Source organism: Sus scrofa, chromosome 1 (genome assembly GCF_054392235.1).
Source record: "Sus scrofa isolate SSC_HxYL_T2T_F1_AM1 chromosome 1, Sscrofa_HxYL_maternal_Yorkshire_Landrace_v2.0, whole genome shotgun sequence".
Classification (NCBI taxonomy): domain Eukaryota; kingdom Metazoa; phylum Chordata; class Mammalia; order Artiodactyla; family Suidae; genus Sus; species Sus scrofa.
This window is the reverse complement of record NC_139383.1, coordinates 159,611,431-159,625,118: the sequence shown is the minus strand read 5'-3', so window position 1 is coordinate 159,625,118 and position 13,688 is coordinate 159,611,431. Positions and strand designations below refer to the sequence as shown.

The 13,688-nt window shown below is 46.8% G+C and overlaps 1 long non-coding RNA gene across 2 annotated transcripts in view; it reads left to right on the top strand.

The window, feature by feature from the left end:
* LOC106509048 (uncharacterized) overlaps nucleotides 1-13,688 on the top strand; it is a 68,680-nt gene that overhangs the window by 51,974 nt on the left and 3,018 nt on the right. Inside the window, exons 3-7 of one of the 2 annotated variants that reach the window (XR_014815722.1) lie at nucleotides 4,598-4,839; nucleotides 5,679-5,820; nucleotides 7,034-8,788; nucleotides 9,733-9,847; nucleotides 13,494-13,678. This is a non-coding gene — a long non-coding RNA (uncharacterized LOC106509048). Of the gene's footprint in view, nucleotides 1-4,597; nucleotides 4,840-5,678; nucleotides 5,821-7,033; nucleotides 9,148-9,732; nucleotides 9,848-13,493; nucleotides 13,679-13,688 lie in introns of those variants that run through there. The other variant, XR_002345842.2, reaches the window with a different exon arrangement.

Here is a 13,688-nt window from a genome sequence, read left to right as displayed (position 1 = left end):
CTGGGTCAGTTTGGCCTATCCGACTGAGTAGGGGGCTTTCCTCTGCCACCTGGCCACCGTTAACTTAGCTGGGTGCCATTAAAGGGGTGCTTGGAGCTGGACCCTCTCCAGGCCCCATTGGTGGGAGCTGTTAGAGAGTTTGACAAATCTCTTATCAGTCCAACTGAATGGGAGGGATGGATTTCCTGTTCCTCACTGTGTTCAGTGATCCAGGGGGGAAACTCTGAATCTGGTGGTATTATCTAAAACTGGGTAGAGGGAGTTTCCATTGTGGTTCAGCAGTAATAAACCCAACTAGCATCCGTGAAGATGTAGGTTCGATCCCTGGCCTCACTCAATGTGTTAAGGATCCAGCGTTGCTGTGGCTGTGGTGTAGGCTGGGAGCTGCTGCTCTGATTTGACCACTAGTCTGGGAAGTTCCATATGCTGCTATAAAAAACAAAAAAAATAAAGCTGGATAAGAGCCCAAACTCACTCACTCAGGACAGAACCGTGCTTCTCAAACTTTCGTATGCTCAGCAAACGAAACAAATGTTCATCAATTCTGTGATGAGTGGGTTCTGGTCTCTCTGGTGATGCTGGTGCTGCCCATCTAGGGACCCCTGCTGAGCAGCAATGTCTCAGAAGAAATGCAGGTGTATTACTTCCAAGGGCACACCTTGAAGTGTAATCTACTGAGGCCCACACTTGTGTAGCTGAGACTCTTTGCAAATTTCTGAATATATATATTTTGTATCTTAGTGAACCTCCCTTAACAGAAATACTATTTATGTCATTCATTTGCATTGGAAAGCCATTTTGCATAGATAATGCCTATGTAAATTGTATTTCAACCCCAAATTTTTCAAAAATTCCATTTTTAAAAAATACTATTTACTGTAGGGAGAGGTTTAATACCAGACATATGTTCTGATGTCCCCATCACCATGTTTAGTCCTGAAGGGGCAAAGCCAGCTGGTGCTGAAGGAGACCTGAGGAAAGCCGTTTACATTCTTCTCATGCAGGTCAAATGGATGAAAGGAATGCATTCTACTTGCGCCAGAATAAAGGGTGTTTCTCCCTGCACCAGTAGCTTCTGTATTTCCAAGTCTGTTTTAACTGAACTCTCTTATGATACCCTATTATTTTCAAATAAGAAGGGGGAGAAAAATCCCCAATGCTTTCTTTGGATGGCTTTCTCTCTCCATTGGCTGCTGAAATGCTTGTAAACACACTTTGAGTTGGCTATCCTTGAACTACCCTGCCCTCATCGTACTTTAAAAAACCCATTTTATTGATGTGTAATTGACATGCTGGAAGCTGTACCTATTTGGTGGATGAGTTTGGAGGTAAGTATTCACCTATGAAAACATCACCACCCTCAAGGCTAAACACATCCGATGTCTCCCAAAATGGCCCCTGCCCTTATTCTCATTGTTTTTATTTTAATGGTAAGAGCGTTTGACACAAGGTCTACCCTCTTGACACATCTTGAGTACGTAATACAGTAGTGTTGCCAGCAGGCAGGCTGAGGTGTAGCAAATGAGGTCTTCAGAACTCCCTTATCCTGTGTAACTGAAACTCTGTGCCCTTTATCACCTCCCTGGCCCCTCAGCCCCTGGACAACACAGTTCTCATCTCTGCTTCTGAGTCTAATCCTTTTAGATTCCTCCTATAAGTGAGTTCCTGTACTAGTTTAAACACCGACTTACTGAGACTGGGGAGGGTGTCTTAGGCAAGTTCACTTTTTCCGCTGCGCTCGCTCCTCATTGCTAATAATAAGTCTGGGAAGTACACAGAAATAACTACAGTAGAGTGTGTGGAAATAAGCCACGTCCTCAGTAATTTGTGCCCCATAAACCCTAAAATAAGTGATGAGTATTATTAACCATTTGACTATTATTGGTCTACTCAAGTGAGGAGTTCACCTATGGCTACATATTGTGTAATTCCAACTGCACGACAATCCGGAAAAGATAGAACTATGGAGACAGTAAAAGGCTCAGTGGCACCGGGGGTTGGCAGCGAGTGAGAGATGAATCCGGGGGATCCAGAGGCTTTCTAGGGTGGTGAAACTTCTCTGTATGATATTGTATGGTGCACCTGAGTCATTATACATTTGTGCAAACCCACTAAATGGACAATACCAAGAGTGAACCTTAATGCAAAAGATGGGCTCTGGGTGATGTTGACCTGTCAATGCAGGTTCATCCGTTTGAGAAGATGTACCAACTGGTGGGAGGTGTTGATAGTGGGGGAGGCTATGCGTGTGTGGGGGGTGGTGCTTATATGGGGAATCTCTGTTCCTTCCTTTCAGTTTTGCTGCTCTAAGAAGTAAGATCTTTAACAATAAACATTGCTGACACAGTTTGTGTGGCTCTTGTCCAGTGTGCATTTGTGTATGTGTGAGGGTTAAAATCTCCCTGTTTTAAGAGCTCAACAATTCCTCAAGTGTTTGATCAAAATCCTTTTACATGAAAGCTGTTAGGTACAGAAAGACAATCAGGAGGAATGTACTGAGAATCTCAGGGTAGATACACAGTACATTCCTACAGGGTGTATCTTTCCAAATCTAAGAGCATCTCTAGAAGAGGATCTTAGCCCATGGGCTCCTTGAATAAATAACACACCTTTCAGGGGCCTAGTCTAGTGATTAGAAGAGACACATGACTCACTCGCCATGCGAGAGGATGGAGTCAAGTGAGCGCTACAGCCAATGTGAGCCATGTACTAGGAGTGAAGAGATGAGACGGTAACAGCCAGGTGGGGAGGAGGCGCAAGATCAGAGAGAGCTTCATGGTGAAGGCACCAGGTGAGCAGAATTTAATTTGAATTTTAGACAAAGATAGTGCATGGCATGGTGGAAATTACATACTTGGTTGGACTGCGTGACAGTGGGAGTTTAGCCAGTAAGGGAAGGGTAGGGGTCATGCAGCTGGTGGCCTCAAATGCTAGGCAGTCAGTTTGGACTTTATAGGCAAGTGGCAGCCACTGAGGTTTGTTGAAGAGGAGCGTGGCTTCCTTGCTATCCAGGGACACGTGGGAAGTCACCAAAAAAACCGAAAATCACACATCAATCGCTGGGATCTAGCTGTTAACCATTTCTGCTCCTTGTGTTAGTAAAAAGGACCTAAAGTCTAGAAATGAGTCCACCACATCCCCGCCCTGAAATATTCCATTTTGCAACCAAACTCTTCTGTGGAGTCTTTACAGCAGATCCTGGCTTCCTGGGATTGGGAGCAGGTAGTGGGACAATTCTTTCTCCAATGGTCAGTCTCTTCATACTCTCACCAGCCTGTGCAGGAGTCGCATATTCCTTATTTAGAATGATTTCAGGCTCACGCCAAAATGGCAGGAAGAGTCTAAAGTGTGTCCATGAACCCATTGCTCAGGGACCGCTTTCACAATTGATCAGTCGTCCCAGGCTAAGGTTGCAGCTTGTTCCTCTAGGATCCTAAAAACTGCACTAGTTTCCTTGACTTTAATGACCTTGACAATCTTGAAGTTTACAGGTGAATTGTTTTTGTAGACTACTCCTCGATTTGGACTTGTCTGGTGTCTCCTGGTGACGAGCTCCAGGCCAGGCTGGTGGCTGGGGAGTCACAGGAGTGGTGGCTGTGTTCTCAGTGCTTCATATCTGCGGCCTAGGATGGGGGCTTGTCCCATGGCTGTTGGGTCACAGTTGCCAAGCTCATCCACGGAAAAGGCGCTTTACATCCCTGTGTGGTTACCACTTCCTTTTGGAGAGATGCTCTGAGATACTTTGTGCAAAAACATTTCCTCATCCAACTCTCAGGCTCCAGCATAGCCCCACTGATGGTTCTTGCCTGAATTTGCTGTTCCCGTGAGAGTTGCCAAGTGGTGATTTTCTAGCATCATTTTTACCACACTTATTAGTTAGCTTTTTTATTATTAGGAGATACGTTTCTTTTCCCTGCATTTATTTCTTATATCTGTACCGTCACTTAGATTACTATTTCGTCCAGTGGACTATAATCTATTCACAATTATTGTTAAATTTGACTCTCAGATTATCCTAGTTTTGATCAGTAGCAACACATTCAAATTTATTTTTATGTTCTTTTAACATGTTCTTACATTCTTTGGGCAATTTCTTTCATTCTGTCACTAAAATTGATTCCAAGCTCCTCTCGTTCTTTTCCTAGCCTGCTCTAATATCAGCCCTTTCTCCGAAAAGCCTTTGTTCTTTTAGTGGAGGGTCATATTTAAAAACCAAGAACTATGTGGTAGGGGTAATCATTTGCACAGCAGAAGTGTGGCTCCTAGGCCCTCAAAGCTAGAAAATGTAGCCTGTAATATCTGCATGTATGAAAATATATAAACATATAAAATAAATATATACAACATATAAATGTTTATATACCCACATTTATATCTTTTCCTATGTGTATGTGTGTTGTATTCATCCATTACTTATCTATGCATGTATTATCTATCTGCCTATCTATCTGTCAGTCTATTCATCTATCTATCTATCTATCTATCTATCTATCTATCTATATATCCGCCTATCTGTCTATGACATGAGTGTATACTAATAAGTCTGTTTTGAATCCGACGCCAAAGGCTTTATTATAGCTTTCTCCTTTTTCCATAGCTGTACCTTCCTTCTCCAAACACTGGCTCCTGTTACATTGACTGAAATGACAGTATATTGACACGTGTATTTATTCCCTGGCATGGAGCATGGACCCCAGCCCTGCCTGCTGCTCCTGTCCCGGCGTGACATCCTCCCAGGGGAATTCGAAGCTGCTGGCCACGGTCTTCATAACCTCCTGAGCTTGCCTAAAAGGCCTCCGTATAAAAATGCGAAGCAGAAGGAGGAAGCCAGAAAGGCGGGTATGTAGGTGTCCCAGACATTTCACGTATTTCACGTTAGGGAACCCCACATTCAGTCAGTAATCAAGGTAGGTGAACATCATTTCTGTCCACCGCTGTAATTGCTGTCTGCCTTGGGTGGGGTGGGGGGGCTTTCCTGTCTTCAGGTAGGTGTTGAAATATTTCTTTTCTGAATAGAAAGGTAGCAGCACCGAGCATGCTGGCTTATCTGTGTGGCTCTGGCTGGGAGTGCCCTGTGTGTCTTGACAAACGGAAGCAGCAGGTGTTTAGACATGACAGCACAACTCTTCATAGGACACACTTCTTTAAATCCAGATTAAATACACAATTTGAAGCCTGACCTTTCCGAGTAATTAAAGATTTCTACTTTATGGTTTTTATAGACAGTAGAGGCAAGAAGAAGCTCTTTAATGATTCGGGTGGATAGTTTGTGGAGTTTTTTTTTTTTTTTTTTTTTTTTTGCTGCATGGGATTTAAAGGGACAAACGCTGACCAGAATTCTAGAACAGTGGCCGTAGTAACTGGTGTCCATGGATGTGGTGGACACAGAGATTCCCGCTTACAGGAAGGGGCATGTTGAGAGGTACCTCAGGCAGTTTCTGGGTTACAGAGTAAGAGGCAAATGAGCAGAATGCTTGCTACTGAGGCTGGGCCAGGGCCCAGGGTGGCGTTGGTCATATGCTGGGAGGGATGGGCGGCTGAGATAGAAACCAGTGTCCAGTAGGGCCCTTCCCACGGGGACGTGGCAGCCTGACACTTCCTCAAGCCTGCGGTGTCCTTCCTGCCCTCCCCTTCACACCTGCCTGAGCTCAAAAGGCTGTATTCCTCCCATTCTGCAGATTTGGAAAGGCCTTGTGTCTGAGGCAGTGCATCTGGTCGGGGCCAGAGGACATGTGCAGAACAATGGCTTCAGAGCCACACAGGGGCAACTACGGCACACATGAGTCACTGGGCCCCCTCCCTCGATGTCTCGGTTTCCATGTGAGTAAACTTGAAGGGTTGATGAGATGTCTCAAGGCTTGTCCAGCTCTGACTTTCTAGGGTTTTCCATGCAATGGGGATTAGATGACCCTAGCAGAATCCAGTGACTCCCAGCTGGGGAAGGACAGCCTTAAAGAGGAGAGAGGCAAATGTTCTGCTTGGAGGAAGGAGGTTGGAGAGGCAGGCTGTGACCTGGGACATGGGAGTTGCAACAGCGTCAATTCCAAACGCCAGGCCTGTCCCCCTTCTCAGATGCAGGCCATGCTTGTTGTCCAGACAAGTGGAACTGAGTCTGTGCTTCCTGCCTGAAAACTGTTAGGGGGCTTCTGTGCCCCAAGGGTTAGAGTCACCCCACAGATGCCCGACAGTCACCATCCAGGATGGGGCAGAAGTGGGCCCGACCCGATGGGGCAGCACTAGGGCAGGTTCAGGGTGTGGGCCTCCTGCCCTGGCCCCATCAGGGGCCCCACTACCCCCCTTTAGTGCTCAAATGTCTCTCCTCTCTACAGGCAGGATTTTGTCTCAGGCCCAGAGGTCAATGTGAGGCGGGAGCAACATGTTACCTCTGCCGAGCAGAGTAGCCTCCTCCATCCCACTACAGAGTAGCTGGTGAGGGATTTATTTACAGAGCTAGTCTCATTGCCTTGGGGATGCACAGGACATCCTTACACAAATGGGAGCAGGTGTGTTATGGGGGCCTGGCCCCTGTGGCCTCTGAAGGGATTCAGGGGAGTCATGCCTACCTTCTCTCTGGAGGACTGAAGAGGCTCCTAGGGGGCAAGTTTCAGGTGCTCTAAATCCTCCAAGGCCTCTGCAGCTGAAACCCCAGGGCACCCCCATCTCAGGGAACCACATAATTCTAGAATTCCTCCTCCTGGCCTTTTCCTTTGCTTCTGGGGTCTCAGTTCAGGAAAGGGACTGTAACGTCCCAGGACCGCAGGCACCAGGGCTGGAGGGGGAGGTACATGATTGACATCCCACATCTCAGGCCAAATCATGAAATTGCTAATATCAATCATGACAAGGGCCATCTTCAGAAAGGAAGCCACACACAGTTTGGAGGAAACACCACCTTTGTTATCACCTCACGCAAGTGCCCCTGAGCCTCACAAATTCAGGGGTTCAGAGTAGTCTTCATTTTGCGTTGCAGGATGACCCTATTTGAAGGTGGATCTCATCAACTCACTTTTAACCAATCGCCATTTTTCAACAGGACTGCGACTGTGACCTGAGGATGGGCATAACGCTTTTATCTTCACATTGCTCAACACATCCCTTTTCCAGAACTATCTTTTAGGAAAATCAGATTTGCTCTCTAATGGAAAAATACAGCTTGTAAATGAGCTAAAGAAGAGATAGATAATTTACGACATAGTTGAATCTGCATACAAACTGAAAGAAAAATGCTGAATCAAATGCCAGGTTGTCACCGTTTTCTTCTGAAATTCACATCAAGTGTTCTCAAGGAGAGATGACCAAGCCTGGGGCTTCCATCCCGGCTCGCAGGTCTGTTTAGTTTCTACGGTGTCCCCAGCTCCATTGCATCTTCTCAGGAAGTTTTCCTGACGGAAGGATGGCTCCCATGTCTCTCACGCCCAGATACATTGATCCCTCTCCTGTCGGTGACCCTACTTGGTAGCACATTACTTTAAACGCCCATTACTATTAACATTAACGAATGGTTAATTACAACAGAATTCCTATCGAAGTGCATAAGAGAGCCATATGAATGCCAAATGAGTACATTAATGATTGGTGTTATCACAATGAATACGAAATGATTTCATAATGACTGGGGAGGTAATATATAATAAAAAAGGATTGCTCCCACTTTTATACACTTATCACAGATTTAAAACTCATTCTTGGCCTCCATTCAGAAACCGTGAGTTACCTGAGAGCTTTTTCCTGAAGATTTCTAGGGACCTGTATGTCCTCCATCAAAATCTGAACACTGTTACTCATCACTGAGTTAAACTTTGAGGGTAAATGTCCTAGACCAGGAGATATTGAACTGGGCTTTAAGGAGAAAGGGGTGTATTGGTAAGTTGATAACAGGTTGGGAGAAGGGCCATTTCTACTAGAAATCACAGCATAAGCAGAAGCAGGGAGGCATGAAATCATGCTTTGTGTTTGGAGAATGAAATGTAGAAGACATGAGATGGGGCAGTTGGAAGCAAAGCCATAATTACAGAATGGAGCCAGAAGTATTTGTCAAAGTCTTAGACATTTTAGGATTCCTTTCTTCTCAAATTTTGCATAAAATATGAATTTATGAATCCAAGAAACTCAGCAAACCTCAAGCAGAATAAAAATCAAAGAAAACAACATGGAGCCACATCGAAGTCAAACTGCTCAAACATAAAGGTGAAAGTGAAGTGCTGAAAGCAGCAGAGAAAACCAGGTCTTGCTGGAATACAAGGGTCCAAGTGGCAGCTGACTCTTCATCTGCAGCAACGAGCCCAGAACATGACAGAATCACTTCTGCAAAGGGTTATGAAGGAACACTCTAACCAGAATTCTATATCTAGCCAAACCATCTCTCAAATGAAGAGGAAATAAAGACAGTTAATAGAGAACAGAGAGAGTGTGTCTCCAGCATAACTGCTCTACAAGGGAGGCTGAAGGAAATGACATGGATGAAAAGTAGATTTTCAGGAAGAAAGGAAGAAGAACAGAAATGATGACTATGGGTAAAAGCTTATACACACATATATATACCTATAGGCATACATACTTAAAAACGTATGCGCATTTATATTTATTTTTGTAATTTCTATAAGACCTATGAAGTTCAAAGAAAAAATTATAACATTTTTTTGGGGGATTGATAACACAGATAGATGGATATTTGTGGCAACATTATCATAAAGGATGGGATAGGGCCCTGGAAGTAATGATACTGCTCCAAGCTCCCAGTGTTTAATGTGCAGCAGCACAAGGTGACCTGCAATTGGATAAGTTAAAGGTATGTATGTACCCTAGAGTCATCCCTAAAAAATTATGCAAGAAGTATAGCTAAGATGCCCATACAACAATTAAAACCAGGACTAAGAATATTTGATAAGCCCAACACAAGACAGGAGATGAACAGAGGGGCCAAAAGGTGCAAATGAGACGATGTCTCCTGTGGATCTGGGGCCTGAGAAGCAGGAAGATGGCTGATTCGTGCCAGCTCCACACATGGTCAGACTCCTAGGAGGCAGCGCTGGTGTCCGGGAGAGAGGGCAGAGCCGCAGATAGAAAACTTGAAGTTATTTCCGTCTAGAAATAATGCTTAAAGATGAAATGGTAAATGTCCTGATTCAGGGAAACAGGGTAGACAAAGAAGGAAAAGCTGAAAAAGCTCTGTTGATTTCATGGTAAAGCTGACACTTGGGGTAGGGGGGCAGGGGATGTTGTCTGGGGGTGTTGTTGCGGGGAGAGCCCAGCCCAGGAGGTGAAAGCAGAATATTCAGAAAGACAGCGGACGAGTTACAGTGTCCCCAAGTGTGTTTTAAAGCTCAAGTCCAACAGCTTCCAAGAGCTCTCATACCATCCTTGTGCTATTTTCAAGTGGAATTTGAGAAGTAATCCCATAGCAAGGTACCAATGGGAGCACCAGGGAATTTCAGTCTTCTTAAGCCTTCTACTATTGTACAAATATTCTACCATCTATGTGTACCACCTTGGCAAATAGAAGAAAAACAACATATTTTGAACTTTGAGGGCAGAGGGTCAGGTAGGCTCAGGGGGAAAGTCTGGCGGGCGAGATGTGACAGTTGAGGGGAGAACGTGCCAGGGGCTCAGAGGGACTAAGGTCAGAGCTTCAGGTCACTGTCATGGAGCCTCCATGCACGGAGGGAGGTGGGGCTTCCAAAATCACGCTTTTGTTTTCCATGCACATTATGCCCGCACACGACCATGGGGCAGAGCTGAACCCCCCAGCACGTGGACAGGTGACGTCATCTGACTTGCAGTGACTTTGAAAATCCTAGAGAAGATGCTTCCTTCTGAAGACCCTGTCTCCATGCTACGGTTGGGCCAGGTTTGGTTTTTTTTTTTAAATCAAATTTATGTTTTATTAGGGTAGCTGATTTACAGGGTTGAGTCAATTTCTGCTGTGCAGCATAGGGACCCGGGCATGACAAAGGAGGCAAGAACATACAGTGGAGGAAAGATAATCTCTTCAATAGATGGCTACATGTAAAAGAATGAAATTAGACCATTCTCTAACACCATACACAAAGAGAAACTCAAATTAGAGAACAGATACTATAATAAATGTAAGGCTAGATACTATAAAACTCCTGGAGGAAACAGGCAGAAAGCTCTTCAACATAAATCACAGCAACATTGTTTGATCCACCTCCTAGAACAATAACAATAAAAGCAAACATAAACCAATAGGTCCACATTTTTTTTAAGTGTTTGTTTTGTTTGGCTACGTTCTTGGCATGCAGAAGTTCCCAGCCAGGGATCAAACCAGAGCTGTAGCAGGGACAATGCCGAGTAGTCAAGCTGTCGGCCACCAGGGTTGGGCCAAAACCTTCCAGAAGTTGGCCTCCCTCAGGATCATTAGCTCAAGGAACCATTTGTTCTCTGCAGATAATTTGCCTTCCTGCTTAAACTGGAAGGAGGCAGAAGCTGCAAAGACTTCATCAATCAGGAGGGTGTTAGAAAACCTATTGAATAGGTCATTGCAGGTGACAAGAGCTTAGCCCCAGACAGGAAAGGAACTCAGTGGGCAGGAGTATCAGAACCATGGGTGAGACCTCCCTCTCATGGGTACCCAGAAAAGAGTGGGGACAGCCCAAGTGGAGATGGGGGGAAGACACTTCACATGAGGTCTGGGGTGGCATACGCACCCTGCTGCAGTCACTTTCAAGTTAAAAATGCACCAGGAGTTGAACAAAAACTGGAGAGATTTTAAGCACCAGGAAACACCTTCTGGGGCTGTTCTGTAGCCTCTGGAGGTGGAAGGAGATGGTCCCCAAGTGTCCCTTCACCTCCTGTAAACCAGCCTGAGTAAGGGGACCTGAGCCACTGAGAGGTGTGTGTGAGGATTTACAGGTCCCGTGGTGGTGGAGGAGGAGGAGGAGGAGGAGGAGATGAGCAGAATGTACGTTTTACTCCGGGCCTTTGGCATTGAGGATTTTAACCCCATTCCTGGTGAAGCCTCCATGTAAGAGGGAACTAAAGGTAAATGAATCTAAACTGTGGCCCTTACCATCAGCAAGGCTGCCGCTGGCTGCCATCGCCTTGTTAGTTAAGACCCTCTTTTACAGGCTGTTTTTAATGGCTGTGCTTTTTTTTTTTTTTGAAAAACATTCCCTGGAGTGAGACTTGGGACAATATTAAAGCCAATGAATCAGCCAGCCTGCAGGAGGGCAGGGTTGCAGCCTCAGAGCAGCGCCGGAGGATGGCTCAGCCTAGAGTCCCTGGTGGCTGGGGAGACCGGCCTGGCATCTGGTGCTTGTACAACAAAGATGCTGCTTAGCACAGGTGTCCTTCTGTACCCATCGCCCCTCCCTCATTACCTCATTTTTAAATGTCCTGGAATTCTTCTGGGCTGTTTGGAGGGAGTCCCACTGGACACCATCATTTGTTCATCACACAAGGTGTTTGGGCAACTTAAGGCTTCAAAGTTGGCACTTGGTTTCTTTCTTTCTTTCTTTTTTTTTTTATTTTTTTATTTTTTTGATCTTTTTAAGGCCCCACCCGTGGCATATGGAAGAACCCAGGCTAGGGGTCAAATCAGAGCTTAGGTGCTGGCCTACACCACAGCAACGTTGGATCCAACCACGTCTGCGACCTACACCACAGCTCAGGGAAATACTGGATCCTTAACCCACTGAGCAAGGCCAAGGATTAAATCTGCATCCTCATGGATACTAGTCAGATTCATTTCTGCTGAGCCATGATGGGAACTCCTTTTTTTGGGAGGGGAGCACTTGGTTTCTTGATTAACAAATTACCCTCCATGACTGGACCTTGTTCCCATGTCAGGCTCAATCAATTCAGGAGAGACCAGAACCACTGGGGAAGGGACTGGCCTGGGTGGGTTTGCTTTGCCTGTGCTGTGCTTGCCTGGATCTGATCAAACACTGCCCTGTCTCCTGGGGAATTCTCACCCCTCCTCACCACCTACAGGTCTGCTTATATGAGGACCCAGAAGGTCATGGTCCCCAGCATGCCCCTGAAGACGGGGCTGGCCAGGTTCCTGGTACTGCAGACTGTTTCTACCGATGCCATCCACCTCCCTTGGGGAGGTACTTTGCTTGTAGGACTTATCGTGATTGTGCTCCTGGGATTTAGTTAATACATTTGCCCCGCTGATAAGGGCCTGGGCGGTGGGGAGGGACAGAAGCTTGAAGGTCTTGAAGGTCTTGCAAGGTAGGCTCACAGGACTGGCAGCCAGGGGAAATACCTAGGCTTGGACCTGCCCCATCTCTGGCCTGACCCACATCTACGAATCAAAATCTGCATTTCACTAGGTGATTCCTATGCCAGGTGGAGAAGGGCTGCTGACAGTGACTTGTCTGAGGCTGCGTGGGGGGCTGAACATCCTGCACCTGATTCCTGGTGCCTTGCTGAAAGGCGGGGCTTCCTGGTCCCTTGAGAGCACAGACTTCCTGCAGAGTGTACCCAGCCCACACGACCCATTTCTCACAAGCCTGGTGGTCCAGACACCCTTCCAGCTGTGACTCATTTGTGGGCAAGTTTCCTGAGTGATGAGCCCTCACTGACTCCCATGAAGTGTCCCTGCAACGATGATGCTCCTGTGTTGCTGGTGGGACTGACTCATCAGGGACGTGGATTGAGTCCCACCCACCCCACTGTGGGTGGCACAGGAACAGGCTTTGGGCTTTGTGGTGACGGAGCCATGGCTCCCTCCTCCAAGTGCCCACAAAGTAGAGCAGGCCCCCAGGGGCTAGTGCCCACACGGGAAGAGAATGCATGTGACCCCGAGGCTTGGACTGTCCCCTCCGGTACCTCAATGACCTGGGGGCCAGTGTGCCCAGGAGGACCTCCTCCTCTGGCAGCACAGAGCCTGCCCCATTGTGGTTCAGTGTCTTTGCCTCCTCCTGATGTAAGGAGAAGTAGGCCATGGTGACAAGTAAGATGAAAAATGCCCCCCCAAATCTAATTCAAAAAACAGTAATGAGTGTCTTGCCGAAAGCTGGCAGCGGCCTCTGTGGATGACCATCTCAAGGCTTCTGCTAGCCGGGCAGGACCACGGCCTCTGGACAGGACTCTATAGATGAACGATAGAAACAAACTTCCATCAGCAGCAAGAATGGTGTATGTGTGTGTGTGTGTTTAATTAGACTCTCAGTTGTCATCTTTCCTCTGAGACACACCACTGTGGACAGTGGAATCAGAGCCGCACCCTCCTTCATTCCCCCATTTCAGACCAGGGGGCCCCACGTCTGCATACATGGCCTCAGGCCCATTGCCCCTCTGGCCGCCGGCTGCGCTGGAGGATCTGAAGCCCTGGCTACCTGACCAGGATCTACCATGTGTGGCCACCATACCAGCCACCCACATGGACCAGCCCCCCGGGCGGCCAGAGGGGGCTAGTCAAGGACTTTACACTTGCCTTAACTTTGCCTCTCCTTGCTTCCGTCAGGAAGTGTCATGACCTTCGGTGTGGCTCTTGTTGGTGTTAATTATTTCCTCTTCATTTCCAGCCGGCACCAGCTTCGGCACCTCCAGCTGCCCCGTTTGATCTCTGCACCCGGGAACAAGGTAATTAAGGCAGCTCCGATTTAAGAAAACGGCTCTGCCTCGACTAGTTGCCCGTCTCCAGACAGCGCTCCATCCTAAATCATTTGATAATGTAAGAGGCCTGATGCCGTTCTCCACTTGACTGAGGGTGAGTTCAT